Source organism: Peromyscus eremicus, chromosome 3 (assembly GCF_949786415.1).
Source record: "Peromyscus eremicus chromosome 3, PerEre_H2_v1, whole genome shotgun sequence".
Lineage (NCBI taxonomy): Eukaryota > Metazoa > Chordata > Mammalia > Rodentia > Cricetidae > Peromyscus > Peromyscus eremicus.
Window position 1 is genome coordinate 107521460 of NC_081418.1, and position 18888 is coordinate 107540347.

The 18888-nt window shown below is 41.1% G+C and overlaps 1 protein-coding gene across 3 annotated transcripts in view; it reads right to left on the minus strand.

Moving 5' to 3' along the window:
• Window positions 1–18888, minus strand: part of Suclg2 (succinate-CoA ligase GDP-forming subunit beta) — a 279164-nt gene that overhangs the window by 83370 nt on the left and 176906 nt on the right. The gene's annotated exons all lie outside the window — the stretch shown is intronic.

The following is an 18888-nucleotide window of genomic DNA, read 5'->3' on the forward strand; positions in this document are numbered from 1 at the left end:
CAGCTAGTAAGAATCTTGTTACAGAAAAATATTCAACAATGTAATAAAAAAATCAGATCACTGTTCAGTGGGAAAACATCAAGTGAACCAAATTTCAGTTAGAAACACTTATATACAGAAACAAAAATAAAAACAAATGAACCAAAAAACAAAACCCAAGACAGAACAAAACAAAAATCCACTGGTGGCAGAGACAGCCAATTTTAGTCACCGTTACAGTGGACTAAGAAACAATGAGTGATGCCATTGTATCATGTGTCCTCATTTACACCTCAACCCTACAATGATAGTGCATCCAACAACAGATCTGAAGTATTTAGGAGATCAAACAAATGCCAAGAATAAGGAATTCTGAATGTATTACCTTTCAAAAGAACTAGTGGCAGCCAGGTAAGATGGCGGAACAGCCAAAGGTGCTCACTATCAAACCCACGACCTGAGTTTGATCTCTGAGGACCACACAGGGGAAGGAGAGAACTGATTTCCACAAGCTGTGCTGATTTCTACATGTACACTGTGGCACCTGTGTACCCTACACCCACTTACCCCACACCCACCACAAAATAAGTAAACAAATGGAAATGATGGTTTTTAATTAATGAAGAATATATATGAGAATATATACTAGTGAAGAATATATAAGAGTATTAAAAGGTTTTTTTAGAGCATGATAAAAAGAAAAACCAAACCCAACCACACACACACTATGCTTCCCCACAAGGCTTCCTAGAGTCCTGCAGAGCTTCTGTTCAGAAAGGTGCAAAGCCTTTAGGAGTAGACACTGCACTCTTTATTTCAGTGAGTTCGGTGTCAGTGTTGACCCAGCTTCACTTTAACATTAAGCTGTGTGGGGGAAAGACAAGGGCTGTTCTCTGCGGATAATTTCTGAGTATCAGCAGCCTCAGTCATGAGTTCCTAAAGACTTGCCAAAAGCAAAGATGAAGATGGGAACTGCATGTAATGAAACCAGTCACTTTAAAGACAGTCACTCCTTCAGGTGACTGCTTTTCCCTAGAGGCTGGAGTCCTTAGAGATAGAAAATGGGTACACTGAAAGAGATTAAAGTCTTCCACACCTTATATAACTATATGCTCAAGAGTAATAATTACTGCTAAAGTCCCCAGAGATGCTGCCATGCTAACTGAATGCTGTTCCCGTTCTTGGGGATGAGCTTGGTTTAACTGAGGCTATAATGGACTTGGCCCTATTTCAGAAGAACATGCCAAGTCTTCCTGTATTTGCTCAAATTTAACTTGCCTTATGATGCTGCTTTCTTTCTGATTTTGAAGGTTTTGCTCAATTCCAAAATTCTATAGCACAGAAAATTTTAAAACAGTTTTTAAAAGATCTTCACTTAAAATTAGATTTAAACTCACACTTGATGGCTGAACATAGCCCTCTTTCAGAGTTTTGACTGAAGTTTGTGATATTGGGGCTGTGTTTGGGTTGCAAGGTCTGTGGGACTATGCAGATCATTTGTAACCTGCAGGTCTTTGGAGCTCCTGAGCTTTCTTACTCTGCAAAGCCTCTTTCTGGACTTCAAAGGGGAAAGGACACCAGCTACGGCGTCTCCATCCCTTCTGTGGACTTAATGGTGCCTACAAGCCAGGAAGCACAAGCATCCATCTTTGCCACTTCTGCAATCCAAGCTCATGTCCTGTACTGGTCTGAAAAGATGAAAGCAGAAGTTACACTACCCAGCAGAGAATAGAAACCAGCACCAGAGCCTTACTGTCCACCCGTGTCTCACGAGGTAATGGCAGGAATGACCAACAACTGTCAGAAAATGCCACCCAGGATCCAAGTCATCCACCACTCCTGATATGCTAAAAGACTACAACTAATAATGCTATGTCTTAGCGAAACAAAGAAACAAAAATAATATAAACCTTAGCTAACAGGAAGAAGGGCTCACTAACAAAAATTTCATTCTTAAAATCAGCAAGTAAATGGAATTATATCTCCTCTTTGGTAGCAACAATAGTAGAAAAGGTCCTCTGGCTTAAATGTCCTCTGATTAAAGATGAATCTGCCACAACTCAGGGAACGCACCCCTAAAACAGTCCCTAGGGGTGACCTTCAGGGACATGTGGAAGCCAGAGATCCTCAACTCAAGGTCCTGTAAGTTGCTTGCCTGAAGCTGTCCTGTTATATGTATACAATGAAGAGAGGGGCTTCAGTTCAGAGACTTTAAGACACATGATCTGCTAAGCAAGAGACAATCCAGTTCATCCCCCACCACAATGTACTGACTTGCTGCATGCATTTCTTATCTCTTCCTACAGTATAGAGATGATTCTTTTCTTTGTTTTCACTTTGAAAACCTATGTTGTCACAAAACGAAACACACCCTGAAAGGATAACATCACAAGTGTATGATACAGAAAGGCTCCCTTCAAACTCAGGCTTTTGAATAGCCCCACCTTTTTCTTTTGTCTCTCCTAAAAATCTGTATCTAATTAATCAAATTTCAGCAACATTCAATCTGATTCACAGGTATTCAATTTTAATGAGTTTATATATTGATCTGTAAAGCCAAGAGTAAGACAAACTAGGGACCACTGTGCCTCAAAGCATTGCTGTCACAGTGCAGCTCTCCAGCTGGGATGCTCATCATGCTGATAATGTTAGGTCACAGCAGCCGAGGCCAAGGACTTTTGTGTGCTCCACAGTGGAATGTGCACTATGCTTGACTCATATACATTATGGATCCCCCTCTATGGACATAGCAAGTGAACAAGTGAGAAAGCAAGAGCCCAAGTGAATGAGGAGAACTGAGTAGTGACCCTACCGCTATTCCCTTCGAGGACAAGAATTCCTGAGGGAGAGGTGAAGGTCCATTACTCATGGGGTCAGGACCGCATGTACTAAAATGTATCTTAAGGGATTTTCAATGCTACAGAAAGTCCTGCACTGATTTGCTAATTATAATCTGTTAAAGAAGCATGTCTGCTGGGGTAAACATTATATTGGATTTTTTAAAAAAATGGTTATTTTGTATTCTTCACATATCTACAGAAAACTCAACAAAGACCTCTACCACAAAGTATTAGAAATCAAATTTCTTGACCAAACATGAAAGAGGATTCAATATCTCATCTTAACCTGCCTATTATCATGACATTTGTCAAATACAGAAATGTCTGACCACTTCCCTTTCCCCAAAGAGCAAAGGGGACCAGACAGCAAATGAAGGCTGTACTCTGTAACAAGAAAAGGTGATAGACAGAATCACAGCAAAACACTTACAAACCAAGAGGGAAGAAGAAAGGCGCTGGGAGATTACATGCACGGAGAACACAACAGCGGAGGTCTCGGGCGAAAAGCGGCCGCTGCTGGTGACTTAGCAGAGACAAAAGTGAATGAGATCCACTTCAGCGACCGCACTCCAGACGTGGTAATTTCATAAAGTTTATAGAAAGTCACTTGAGAATGACACAACCCGTTATTGCGGCCTACCTTTACAGACAAGAAAAATACAAGTTCTCCATGAGGGAACTGATGGAGAAACGCATCTACCAGCCCACTGATGAACTTTATTAACTGGAAGATTACTCTCAGTTCTCATTTGGATAGAAAAGGCACTTTAGAATGGTAATTTCCTCTGAATTTCAAAGATAGATATGACACAGAAATAGAAAAGAATAAAACAGAAGGGAGTGTCACAGCACATTGGGAAGAGAACAAGCAAGTGTTAATGGAGTTGAGACTGCAGCTATGTGGAAGAGGATGCCCGGGTGAATTATGCTTGGTGAAGCTGGTACGCACAGCTACCTACCTCAGGTAGCACTTGCTGTGACATCAGTGACAGAAAGGGGCTTTCACTAACATTTATGTCAGTGATGTCAGTGACAGAGCTGAGGCTGCCACTCAAATTGAAGCCAACATGAGCATCCTCTGAAGGGCCCTGCTTCAGGGTCAGGGACTCAGTGCGTCTGAGTTAGGCCCCAGAATGTACATGTAAAGGAGATTCCAGCTAATGCAGACATGGCTGGAGCAGCCATACACCTAGAACATGTAGCCATATGATGAGTGGACATGAGGCTCCATCAGGAAACTTCAGTGCTGAATCTTACAGGTTTTGCCAGGTGTCTAGAAGTGCAGTCTCTTGGGCCCCATTATTCAAGCTCATGATCCCAGAAGCAGGTGATCCTATTCCTGAGCTTCAAAAGGAAATTCTTAAAGGGACCTCTGTGCCTAGTCAGAAGGGCTTGCGGCCGAAACCATAAAAACAGCCTACTATGCCAGGGCAGGCAACAATACATCAATCTGTCTGGTGTGAGCATACTTTGTGGGATCTATGTTTATGTGCAAAGTGGGGGCATGTTCAAATGGGGAGACTATACCTCGAAAATGACAGAGAATGAGAGAAGTAATCCCAAGGAAACAATGAGTCAGGAGAAAGTACAAGGGTCAAGGAGCAAACAGGACATATGATTATCACAGCCTTTTATCAAATCACTGTGGCACCGGATCTTCCATCGAATGCGCTCGCTCTGCTGCCTTTCATACGTCCATCATTCATATGTACTCATAGTGCAGTGCTGCTCATATAATCTGTGATGAAAGATCAGTTTTTAACAAATTCACTAACAGTGACAAGCTAATACTCTTACAAAAGGCAGCATATAAGTTACAAGGAAATTCATCTTCCATTTGCTTGTCATGACAATGGTATTTTACAGCAAAAGTCTCTAACTGCTTATTCTCAGTTTCTGTGCTTATCACACACCTGAAACAATTCACAGAATGCCACTGGTTTACAAGTTGATTCCAGGCCCCACCATACTTGGAGTGTCTGTCTTAGACCGCATAGGCTGGGAGGTCACTGACATCAGTCAACACACTAAGAAAATAACAAACAAAGCTGCATCCCAACAAAATGCTATTTTGAAATCAAGGAGCTGCACTAATTGGGCATGGACTGGGGTTTCGGATAGCACTTTGCAAACTGATGTAAGCAGAAATACCCTGAGGTCCCTGAGAAAACAGCCCACATTTAACAGCTTTCAAGGAAGGGGTACACTCTGGTAGTCCTTAGCCCACATTGGTCTGTAAGGCTCCATAGACACTTCCCTGTGACTCCTGAACCGAGACAGTGAGATGTGACTTTAAGAGTAGTGTATGCTTTAGACTGGGCTTTTGTGAGCCTTAGAAAGAATATAGGAAAATCTGCTGCTACTCCTTCCACTGCTTTAAAGGGATGGATGATGGCAGTAAAAGAACCACTGAGCAAGGCTTCGTGGGACCCAGAACCTCACATCATGGGTAGTCTTCCACTTCTCAGTGAGCCTAGAGCCTGGCATAACACAGGGGATTCATACCTATTTTTATTCTGAATGTCAGTTGGATGCAGGAGCACCAACTGGTGTGGGAAAGTGGACATGAACACATCTAGGATGGTAGTGGCCATTACTTTCTTTCCTGGCACCTTGCCCAGCTAAGGCATTTGGCATGGTTTGGTAAACTGTCGCAACTTTCTGTGCGTATATACATGTTCATGTATGAGTATGTGTATGTGTGTGCATGTGTATATGCATGCAGGTGGAGACCAGAGGTTCACATCAGTTGTCTTCCTCAATTGCTCTACATTTTATTTCTGGAGAAAGGGTTTGTCACTATCTACAACCCAAGGTTCAGCTAGCTGGCTGGCCTACAAGCAGGAGGGATCCTCCTCTGTCCTCCCCGGAGCTAGAAGACCGGGTCCATGCTGCTGCTGTATCTGGCTTGTTTTTTCACTTTTCACCTGGGGACTAGGGACTCCAAAGCAGGCCCTCGTGCTTGCTCAGCCAGAGCTCTATGTCAACACCATCTTCTCAGGCCCGGCAATTCCCAATCCGCAGTGCTGAACAGAAAAATAATCACGGATTCTGATCCTAAGGCCTAAGTTCTCTGCACATTTCTTTATTTGATCTTTTTTAATCTCTTCTTTCCCCCTCCTCAGGTAAATATAAAAGAACTCTCTTGTCAGAATCTGATTAGCATCATCAGCATTTGGGTGTTTGCTTGGTTTGGCTTTTAATAAGGAATTAGATCCATTCCTAAAATACAATCACTGAAGACAGGTTACCACAGGGAGAAAAATATCAGATATTGCCCTAAACAGAAGATTGAGTGGCATTTCTTCTCTTACCTGCTACCCAAGTTCCAACAGCCCTGGATCACAGGGATGCACCTAAGTTCCTAAATCGCTTTTGTTTTGGTCTCAAGCAGGACATATCTAGAAGGTCAAGGGTTAAAACTCCAGGATTATGGGTTCATTGTTTCTGTTCCTAAGGCCTTTGAGTATTACAACAGTTACCTAAGTGTTTGTTCAAGAAGACTCTACTGAATTCTAATTGCAAAAGAGGGATGTGTTGAGAATGCTTACATATAACGATTAATGAAAGAACCCATAGATAAGCAGGAAGAAAAATAATTAACTAGGATTTATGCCAGCTGGCCCTTGGGAATGCTAATATGTGTGTTCGATGTGCTCCAATTCATAAGACCTTAAAGGTGGTAAAAAGCATCCTCAGGAGAGGGTCCCAAAAAAGCACATAAAATAACCAGGCACATAAAATACTGAAAATGTTCTCTAATTGCAAGACAGGAACCACCCAAATTAGAATGAAAATTTCAGTGTCAACTATTCACCCCTCCCTGCTTTGTTATTCCCAAAGGTCTGCAATACAGCAAGCCCTGTTGTCCAGGACAAGCAGGAAAGGAGGTATAGCTCCCAGTAGGAGGACATGGTGGGAAGACTCAGTGGTAGCATTCATGCTGTGGACCACAACCCCCAAACTCCAATCCTATCAGGGCATCTATCAGAAAGGGCTTTCTGAGGAAGCCTATGGAGATAATAGGCCCCTGTCATTATGTTTACACTTGATCATTTTGGCCACTCTATTTGGCATCTGTTTCCCATTCGCTGTATTTGTTTGCTCGTTAGCTTTCTTATCCTTCTTCCCTTTCTACAGTGGCAGCTCCAGGGAAGAGGTATCTATTCATTCAAGGCTTCACCCTCAGTGCCCAGCAGAGAGACTGACATACCTATATAGTTCACAGATGATGTATGCTTACAGCTTGGAGTGGCTTCTTGTCCCTTTGGTTATTCTGTGGTTTGGGGGACTATTTCTGATTGATAATGGGGCCCTTGGGTGTAAGTGGCCTGACAGGAATGAAGATATTTAAAAGAGAAATTGGCACCCCTCCCTTGGCTATCAGACTATTGAGACAATGGATCCCAAGGAAGTGGATTTCCTTAGGAGTGTCAAGTACAGAGAAGGGAAAGGCTGGGAGCCTGATATCAGCAGAGGGCCAGCTTGTCTCCTAGGAAGAGATTTATACATTTCTGACAACCTGACAGATCACCCTGCAGTAGAGACTGGAGTAGAGACAAAGACGGATCAATGATGTTCAATGACGGGAAGGACCACATCTCGACCAGGACTGCTCAGTATGCATAGCCCTGGCTCCCTATTTAAACCCAAACCTCATGTCACTACCCCTAAGATACGTAGGGAGCTGGTATCATTGGATCTCTTTGTTCTTTTCCCAATGTGGCCACACTGAATAAATTTCACTTTTCTGTTTGTTTGTTTTTTATTAAAATCATTACTTTTAGTCTCTGTAACTGGTCTACCAACCAGATGTGGCAGAGCCTAGGCCAGTATGGCTGCCATGGCCCAAGCTCTGGCCCTAACAACTCTGAGAATATAAGGACCTGCCCTCCAAGATGCTTGGGAACACCCACCCCACCCAGTTAAATCATCCTCACTATGGAATGACCCTTGACCTCACAGGTCTCCAACTCGCACCCCTGGCTGAGATCCTCCTTTAATACTCGGTGTCTTTTTGGAGCCAGTTTCCCTAGAACCAAATTTTCCATTTGCTTCAAGTTTTGCGGCCATAGTACAGCCTGGAGGTGATGGCACTGGCTGCCTGTTCAGATCACACCTTAAATCATGTCTGGAATTCCTCCCCATGCTTGGTGCTTGGCTTCTGCCATCTTCCCCACTCTTCCTCCAGGAAGGCCCAGCAGATTCTACAGTCCCTCCTGAACACTTGGCATCCATGGCCTCTGACTACTAGAGGTCATCCCATCCTCTGTAAAGACATCTTCCCATCCTTCACTCTGCTGGGATGCGTCTAGTTCTAGAACTGTGGGCCCCACCAGCCTGTCCTGTTGTGCTGCAGTCTTCACAGACACATGGCGCTGACTTCTGGAAATGGAACTGTTTCAGAAGGGGACAGCTTAGTAACTTCTGAAGCTTTTTCCCCTGGCTGACACTACTCAGCTCGATGGTTAATCTGGCAATAAGGACATGTGACCTGACAATACAAATTGTTCTGAAAAGACCTTCTTGGGAATTTACCATGGTCCACATATGAGTACAGGAGCAAGAGATACTAAGAAACATAAAAATGATTGAACAAAGCAAGAGAAGTGAGGGAAACTCAGGGAAGGGCTTTATAGCACAGAGCCAAGGAAAGCCCACTGAAAAAGCAGGCCGAAGGCAGGTGGGAGAAAAGTGAGATCATTCCTGGACAGGCTGAGAAGAACATCTATGAAGGCAAGTGAGAGCACAGGAGATAACGAGGAGGAGAGGGCTGTGAGTCATCAGCATCACTGGAAAAGGAGAGAGAAAGACACTGATTAACACCAAAGTGACATGTGCTCAGGGTTACAGAGATCAGACACCTAGTTTAGAAGTCTACCTGGAATGAGCGGTGAAAAAGCGTAAAGAAACCACCTGACTCTCAAGAGGCCCTTCGGGAAAAACCTCATTTCAAAACCTAGCAAGAAAGCAGGGAAGAATGGCGGGGACCTTCTCTTCCCACCTCCGTCTTTGCACTGAAATGAAGGGTTGGAGGAGATATAAGGACCATGGCAAGCTAGACAGTCAGGCAGGGGCTGCAGCAGGCTCAGGAATGCTTAGGTAATTCAGCATCTAGGCAATTCACAGTGACTGTACTACAGTCCCAAATAACCCACCATTCACCCCAAACTCACTAAGAAAGCTTAACCAGGAGTCCATTTGGGTAATAAATACACAATGTATGAAAGTATCTCTGATTATGTTTACTTCCACTGTTATTTAAACAGAATATTAACAGCACTACATTTGATTACCTATACTGCCCTCTGCTTGAGAACCTTTCTGATATCAAGCCTCTTTAAATATCTTCTAAATAGCAATGATCCTTCAATACTGATCCGGATGCACTCATGTTAATAAAAAGTTGACCGGCAGGAAGACTAAAAAGAACATGAGGGGGTGCTTACTATGTGAGAAATACGCTGGAAGACCACTCAATCAAGTGTTTACTGGCTGGGTCAGGTAAATAAAGTCAGGACATTCTTTAAATTTTATACACTTAATAGAAAACGTATATTTATAAAAGCTAGTGATGTTTATATATGTATACAAAAACTTTCAAAACACATTTAAGTGAAGGGAACTAATTCAGAAGATCATTCTCATTAAGTAAAACTAAAACTTTATATGTAAAAATATACTCAGGCTAGGGGGTGCCTGACTTCCCTTTCATTAAGAGATAATGTGGGTAACTGATGTTACTTTCTCTGAAGAGCTTCCCATAATCCACAGTCTAGCCCACCACTGAACCACTTCTCTGATGGGAAATAGAGCACTAGATGTGTCAGCTGATCAGTCCAAACTTAGTGTTACATGTGTTCTTATTTAAAGACACTTTTATTAACAGATGCATTGTTGATTCAAGCACTGAACTCCCGCTTACAGGAACTCTACACCGCACTTTAACACTGTCTGTGGAGGCCAACTATCGTCCCACAAACAGCTAAAAAGCTGGGGCCAGTAGAGTTGTAGAGTTATTATGGGTATGTGCAGGACTCTGGGTTCAATCTCCAGTACAAACAGGAAGGAAGGAAGGAAGGCAGGCAGGCAGAAAGAGAGAACAAAACATGAACATGGCACTAAACCAATTATGAAAAGGACATTGTGTATGGCATTTAAAAAAAGACAAGAAGGCCAAGGCATGTCTGCTTTAGCCTGGGGGAAAGTGAGCATTTCTTACTGCTCTATATACTTCTGTAATAATTTTGAAGGTGTTTTGGAATTGTAAGTAATTACCAGCCTTATAAATTTTAGCATTCAGACCACTTCCCAAATGCAGGCTCACACGCACTGAAGATAACTAGGCTGGGACCGGGGCTCCACATGGCACTAGACAGGACCCCTTCAGTGTATAACAGGTTCCCTGGAAATAATGAGGACATTACCAAGGCAAGAGGCCATGCCATTTTAATTCACAATACTCATATGGGTTCAAGTCAGATTCAGAGATTTGTCACCTTATTGAGAGAGTGGGAGAGCATCATATTTCAACTTCACACTGCATGTAATACTTTATGCTGACTCATGAAACAACAAATTTTAACCCTTAATAAAAGCTTTGTGTCCAAAGACAAGAGACAAGATGAGGAAAAGATTTCAACATATATGCAAGGGTCCATTCTACCAAGCTCAATACTTCCCCTTGTATTAAAAATCATTGTGTAGAACTGTGACTTAACAATGAGCTCTTTTATGCATAAACAACAAGAAACACAAACAAGCTGGTCATAAAGAAGGCAACAGAAACACTGAATAAAAGAGAAATAATCACCTTGGTTAAGAACAACAGTAGTAATGGCCAATAGGAGGAGAAATGGACCCTTCTTTTGTTGGTAGTAGGCCCCAGAGTCTCTCAGCTATGATGAACATAATTCAACAGTAAGTGTACAATCCTTGAATATATATATATATATATATATATATATATAGAGAGAGAGAGAGAGAGAGAGACAGAGAGAAAGAGAGAGAGACAGAGAGAGAGACAGAGAGAGAGAGAGATTCTGATATTTAACTTTACAGGAACTCCTCAGTAATCAGAGCTATATGTAAAGTTATGCATGTAAAGAGGGTCAAAGACCCCAGAATGCCAACTAACAGACAAACTAAATAAGCTTTATATGTACAGAGATACCACTTAGCTACTAAGAATATTACAACTATAGGACAAATAAAAACATTAAAAAAAGTGAAAAGCAGTATATTGCATAATAGTGTCAGTTGTGGTACTACAGGTATATCAAAATTATTATCAATTTTTTAAAAAGTCTATAAACATGTATATATGTATTTGATTGTTTAAGACAGGGACTCCCATATTCCAGGTTGGCCTTGAACTTCTGATACTCTTGCCTCTCTCTCTGAAGTGCTAGGATTACAAGTGGGTGCCACCATACCCAGATACTATTTTTATATTTTTCTAGTTCTTCTGTCTTACTAACTATAAAAGAGGGAATGCTGTGTGTAACATATCCTAAAACAGAACACACTGATGAGCTGGAACATGTCTTAGGAAGGACCATACAGACATGCTACTTATTCACAAGATGATCTTCCAAATTCCTTGGCAGTGTCAGGGGAAGTGTTGAGGAAGCCAGGAAGGGGCTGTGGAGTATCCTCAGCTTCCCACATCCTCTGGGCTCATCTTACCGGATTATAACATCTATCCACTGCAGCTGAGAAAACCAGAGATCTCAGTTGAAAGGTGTTTAGCCTTGTTTTTCTGAATTATGTCCCTGTGTCTGCTTTTCTCATTTAGTGATTCATCTATCAAGCTTCTTTGGATTCTAGACTAAAACCTCAAGATAACAGTGACACTCTGGATACCCTGCCAGCATGAAATTACTACTACTGTTACTATTCTGAAGCGTCAGGCAGTCTTGACACCACTCCTGGACATTATCTGATTGTTGTTGCACTCAACAATTCTCTTGGGACAAGGAGGAGAGTGATATGAAATAATAATAATAAAAAAACCACCTTAACTCTTCTAATGATTATACATTTCCAACATATTTGACATCTTAATTTGATTAGAGGTCTATTTTCTCTGTAACAGCCTAAAGCTTTCTACATTCAAAATGAATAATTCCTGAGCATGTGGGGCTGATGGCAAGATTTCGGAAAGTATCCCTAAGTCAGTGGGGTTCTCTAACCACTTAACGTAAAAGAAAATAAGGTGCATTAAAATGTGAATTATGAGAAGCAAAGTGGACAGCACAGCCTTCTAACTTCTGAGTGTATCAGCAAGGAGCACAGAAACAGACAATGCCCCATTAGGAATGGTCTGAAATGGTAGTGCTACCAGGCAGAGCCGAAAAGTACGTCAGGTAATAGAGAATGAGCCTGACAGGCTGCAGAATGGGAGGCCTGCTCAGAAACTTGATTCAGTCAGGAAAGGAAATGTAAAATAAACATAAAAGCATTCAAGACAACAGAAAAACAAGTGTCAGCAAGGGAACGAGAAGAGGAATCCAGGGCAGAAAGTTTTCCATTTTCCACAAATGCAGAATGATTCAATAATAACAAGCTATTCTGCGCTGACCTAATCATTACACACTGCATGTGTGCACTGAACAGCCACATACCTATAAATAGATATAATTTCTATGTTTCAATTAAAAATGAAAATTGACTTGCAGGCTGGGGAGTGGGAGGAGGGAAGAGGGGGATCTTTGGTGTGTAAAATGAATAAAAAATTTTCTTAATTAAAAAAAGAAAATTGACTTGCACTTATTTTTTCTTCCTTCCTTCCTTCTTTTCTTTTTTTATGTGTATTGTTATTTTGTCCTTATGTCTACGCACAATGTGCTTGCCTGGTACCTACAGAGGCCAGAAAATGGCATCAGATTCCCTGGAATAGGATTAACAGAGAGTTGTGAAGCACTATGTTGGTGCTTGGAATCAAACCTAGGTCATCTGGGAGAGCAGCTAGAGCTTTCAACCACTGAGCCATCTGTCCAGTCCCTAACAGTATACTGTAATTAGTGGATCATCTAAGTATAAAGGGAGGAGACTAAATAATGGGCTTCAAACTGAAAAAAACAGAAGACCATCTTCCCTAGAATAAATGCTCAGGCAGACTATCATCTACAGAGTGGTTGCCTGACTCAGGGAATCTGAGGGAGGTTACTCAAGAACTGTAAACAGAGCCACTTATGACCCTTCCAGTAGCACTCTTGGCTATATACCAGAAGAACTCTAACTCAGCATATCATGGAGATGTTTGCACACTCATGCTTCCTACAGTATTATTCAAAACAGCCAAGGCATGGAATCAGCAGAGCTGTATACTGACAGATGACTGTAAGAAGAGATGATGTAAACAACAATACTTTCCTCTGCCACCTAGAAGATCAAAATTTTAGGTAACCTGCAGTAAAATGGAAATGGATAGATTATGTTATGCAAAGTAAGCCACACCCTGAAAGAAAAAAAAATTTTTTCTCTCATATGTGGAATCTATACCTAATTTAAAAAAAAAAAAAGTCTTGCAAACAGAGGGCTCTTTGGGAAGATAAGGAGAAAATGGGAAGGAGGGCAGCTGATCAATAGGGGTGCATAAGATCAAAGCACAGGATATGCAAGCATGAGAATGTCACCCACAAACCCATCATTTATACAGAGAATACACAGAAATAAAAAGTTTGTGTAAAGGTTAAAAATCCAAACGGCCGGGCGGTGGTGGCGCACGCCTTTAATCCCAGCACTCGGGAGGCAGAGCCAGGCGGATCTCTGTGAGTTCGAGGCCAGCCTGGGCAACCAAGTGAGTTCCAGGAAAGGCGCAAAGCTACACAGAGAAACCCTGTCTCGAAAAACCAAAATAAAATAAAATAAAATAAAATAAAAAAATGAAAAAAATAAATAAAAAAATAAATAAAAATCCAAACGAAGAGAACAAAAACAGCAAAGAAAGAACGACTACCTAGACTCTAATCTGCTCAGTCCATGTGAAAGTCTAATCTACTTTCAAACAGCTTGTAAGAAAAAGAATACTGGGCAAATGCCCTGGGTACTACCTAAGAAAACAAACCTGCAAGAGTTTTAGTGGCCTAGGAAGTAAATGTTCACTTGTAGACAGGCAACCTGTCTATTGTGACCTAGGAAGTAAATGTTCACTTGTAGACAGGCAGCCAATCCTTTGCTGCATTTCTGAGTTTGCCCTCAGAAAGCCTGTCCCTCAGCATCCTCATGGAGTCCTAGGACGACGCAAGCTTGGAGCTGCCAGATTTGGGGTTGCTATTTGTCCTAGTAAAACCTTTAAAATTTTATCTGCTTCAGTTTACCTTTTAATAAACTCTCTCCCTCTGATATAAACACGAATTAAGGAAAACAATAGTACTGCTTTGTCTTTAAATAAACTCTAAAAGTACAGCACTTTAAAATGTTTTATTTAGCAGATAGTAATCCAAAACATTAGACTAAAAGTCATCCGGGAAGACCTACATGGAAAAAGGGCATGTGGTTTTACTTCTCTGCCCTCCAATTCTGGAGAAATTGAAGCACATACTACAGGACTCATAGAGATACTCTCTTCTCAATTTTAGACCAAACAGTATTAGATGGTTCTTTCAAACATGAATTTAATGTCCCTTTTATTAAACTGTTTTCTTGGTTGTCTAATTAGAGAATCATTGCAGGGGAATGAATCACTTCAACCCTCCACTGTCAGAACACAGTCATGGAATCATGTGAGAACTGAGTGCTTGTGAGAAAACAAGAGTATTGTGACTTCAGTTTCTTTAAAAATGGGATTTGTTGTTGGAATGTGTTTTCATGCTCCTTCCAGGTAGAGCAGATAGGAATGAGTTTACTTCAGATGATTTATTATTGCTTGCTGAAGATACTCAATTAAATGTTTAAACTATCCTTTATATGCCTCTATGGAAAAACATGTTTTGACTACCTGTGGCTTGCCATTTTGACTGCATATTTTACTCAGGTGTCTCTACTTAACTCTGAGAGTATAAATTGTCTGATGCTCTGAACAAAGTTGGCTACTGCATGAGACTTTAGTCAGCCTCATTTTTAGGCCCTGCCTCCCAGGTTCACGCTGCCAACTAGAGAGGTAAACACTTCATCAGTTTGAAAGCAGCACATGCAGTAAGTCTGGGCACAAATGAACCTGTTCAGATGGCTCTCATTTCTACATATACACATTCAGTCTAAATTGAAGTTAAAAAATGACAAAGAACTGAACATTTAAAATGATGACACACGTTTCCACTGAGCTTTAGAAATGATACTGAAATAATGTTTGTTTTGACTTCTTCTTTATAGATAAGGTGATTTAAACATTTAGAAGATATTCCAATGATCAACAAATACATGAAATGTGTTCAAACTCACTGGTCACAGAGCAAGACTTTATTAACTAACCAGGGTGCTTCCACACACCTGCTAGGAAGTTTGAAACTGAAAAGACTGGCCAGTACCACCACTGAAGGAACAGGGAGGATGACAAGAACACACAGCATACGATCCACTAAGTAAAACCAGGTTAAACAAACTTGTACCAGTACACTGGGAGGCTGTGGTTGCCTTTTGGGAAAAGGTAAGGTTAGGAGAAGGATTTCGGGGTAGTGTACGTGAGGGCTTAGGATATCTCTTGAGCTGGTTGGCAGTTTCATGGGTCTACTCTGCTAGTGGTAACTCTTCCAATTACATATTTAAAATTTGTGTTGTTACAGTAATGTTGAGGTTAAAATAGTGAATTTAGAAACACGGTAGAGTTAAATAAGAAGGCTCCAGAGAAAGCTCCTCCTTAAGAAGCATATGCAAGGCGTGTGTTGTAGCAGGAATCTTAAAAAGTTCTTAATAATAAAATCAAACCTGAGGCCAGTTATTGGGGTGAATACTGGATGGTCAGAGAGACAGAACAAGCCACAGCTACCTCACCTCGCCAGATCCTCAGCTGGTCTTGTTTCCTCAGACTGCAGACCTCTGTGTCCTCATATCCGAATGGCTCTCAGCTGAACTGTGCTGCTAGAAGCCTGAATACTTAACCAGCCAAATGCTTCTAGTTTCTGGTATTCACGCCTTATATACCTTTCTGCTTTCTACCATCACTCCCTGGGATTAAAGGCTCGCTTTCTGGCATTAAAGACATGTGTCACCATGCCTGGCTGTTTCCAATGCAGCCTTGAACTCACAGAGATCCAGAGGGATTTCTGTCTCTGGAATGCTAGGATTAAAGGCATGAGTGCCACCATTTTCTAGCCTCTGTATCTAGTGGCTGTTGTTCTCTGACCCCAGATAAATTTATTAGGGTGCACAATATTTTGGGGAACACAATACCACCACAGTGTGTTATACTTATCCTTCTTTAAATATTTTATATGATACCATCCAATAAAAAGTCCCTTCAAAAGAGAACGATATTTCAATTCTTATAACTAAGCAACCCTCTTTAGTAAGCACTTTGTGAAAGAGAGGAACCTGAAGCACATCAAAATTGAAAAAAATGCCTACGTTTCCATAGCAGTAAAGACAGGGTTAACCACAAGCCTGGCTGCTGAGTCCCATAAGGAATGCTCTCCTCACAGGAGGCTCTGGCTTCCTGTAGCACACTTCCTTCTGGCAGCTGAAGGGCTCTGGAAGAGGCACTCTTAAGCTGGCAACACACCAGGAAGCACGTTCCAGGCAAGTCAGGTGCTTCACCAATGCCACTCACCTACTCTGGCTTCTCAGAAGAAGGCCCTGAGGGCAACAGACTGGGTGGATGCAGCCCAGCAGAGGGGTTATTGAGGAAACTGTGCCAATAGCCTTTGCTTTATTCATTAACACAGACACTTCACATAGGCCAGATGTTGTATCTGGAATTCTAAACTCAAGAATTAGAAATACAAGCCAAAGCATAATTTATAAAAACAAAATCCAAGGACAACATTCTATATAGTACTTTTCTTTGAAATGTGTCCATATTCTTAACAGATTGCAACAAAACTCCACTTTCTGTCATATTTACTCCTGTGAGACCTGTGATCCCAGCCTTTCTCTACACTTGGGCCCTGACGGAAAATACAAGATTAATAAAATCCTGAATGATTAAATTTCATGTGAAGCCAGTTGAATAACTGAGCCATCTTGAAGAATATTGGTTCAGACAGTTTAGCAGAGGAATTCTGTGTCATATGTTATAAACAAATACATGAATTTGTTATGTAGATGTTTATGTTGAAATATGAAAACAAGTATTTGGGCTTCCTAGGCAAGGAAAAAAAATGTAAAGTTCAGAGCTATGGCTAACACTGTGGACAGAAACACGGGAATATGTCATATTTTTCTTGAATGATGCTGTATTTATCACTTTACCAATAAATTATGTTGTTACAACAAACACATAGGTGTGAACACTGTGGGTTTGGTTTAACACTAATAAGCCATTCATAATTCTGAGTTTCGGGGTCAATACTTTGAAGTAATTAGCTGTGGCTCTTGGAAGCACTACTCCAGGCAGGTGGACAGGGCTCTATTAGAAACAAGCACTGCCAGAACTACAAGCTGTTCCTTTGTGAAATCAAATCAACTCATCTACACCTTTTTTGCTGTATTGTGTTTTCTTTGTTTCACTGTTCTCTGACTTGCATGAAACAAAGCCAGGATTGAAATCACTCATTACATTTCCAGGCTTTTTAACCAGCTTAGAAATTTCAAGGTTTGGAAAATGTTCTGGGAGATGAGCTATGCATTCATTTTCCTGATATAGTGTGAGGAAAATAAAATAACTCCCACATCCCTTTATCCATCCCAGGATGACAGCCAATCTCAAAAAAGTTGAAATACTCCAAGCACTTAAAAATATTCTATAAGGTGAAGTCAAATTTTTTTGAAGAAACTATTTAAACAAAAAACAAAAATGGTTCTGCAAGTCATTTTTTAAATCCCTCACATCCTGTACTTTTATGAAGTTAAAATTCAAGAGCAGCTACTAAGAAAAGATGTTTCAGCTGGGCACTGGTGGAGCACACCTTTAATCCCAGCACTCAGGAGGCAGAAGCAGGGGGATCTCTGTGAGTTCAAGGCCAGCTTGGTCTACACAGTGAGTTCCAGGATAGCCAGTACTGTTACACAGAGAAACCCTGTCTCAGGAAAAAAAAAAAAAAAAAAAAAGTTTCAAATAAAAGTCCTGATACTTGTCTGTGTAAATTTAACCTTCGGTGGCTTTCTATCATTAATAAAAGTCAATTTCACAGATGCTATTAATCAATGTTTTATTCCAACCATTGCCCTTTTGTACCTGGTGGTTCAGACAGCCAGGCACTCTGTGTTGCAGGTTTATAGCACCTACAGTGTGCACTTCAAGTGAGGATCTCTAGGGGGCGAAATGACTCTTCCCTTAGAAGGAAATATGAAGGCATGGGCAAAACAACACAGGATGTGAGGACCACTGGTGACCAAGGAAACAACACAGGCTGTATAAGCAGGTCTTTTTCCAAATACCTTTGATGGATCAGTGGCTTAGATTGCATTGCTTTGCTATTCCTGGACAACACTGGAGAACTGAATACATCTTACAGCTAATGATACCTTAACATTGGTTTTGTGAATCTGAAGAAAAGAGTCAGGAAAGTATAAGGTAAACCACACTTAGCAAACAGTAAGGCACAAGAAATACTGACAAGCATACTGCACATGTGGAAGTGAACTGCACGGGAAGCCAAACCAGCTACTGCCGGTGTACTTCTTAATGAGACGCATCCACATGAAGCAAGCCGTAGTGCAGGTCTTGGTGGGGGCAGAGACAACTCTGGTTCTGTTTTCATTCATGATTTTTCTGGGGGATGGTCTAAATTTCTTATGTTTTCAAATAATTTAGCAACCAACACAATTTATTAAATACTCTAATAATATTGAGATAACATTACTTGAATGAAGTTTAATACAAATGATTATGGCATATAGTTAGCCCCAAGTCCAGTTAAGAGAATTAAATGAAGCGTACACATTTTTAAAAGTTGACATTAGAAGGGACTCTAAGCCTGTTATCCCTTGATGACAGCAAGGGAAGGAACTGACCAAGAACTCACGG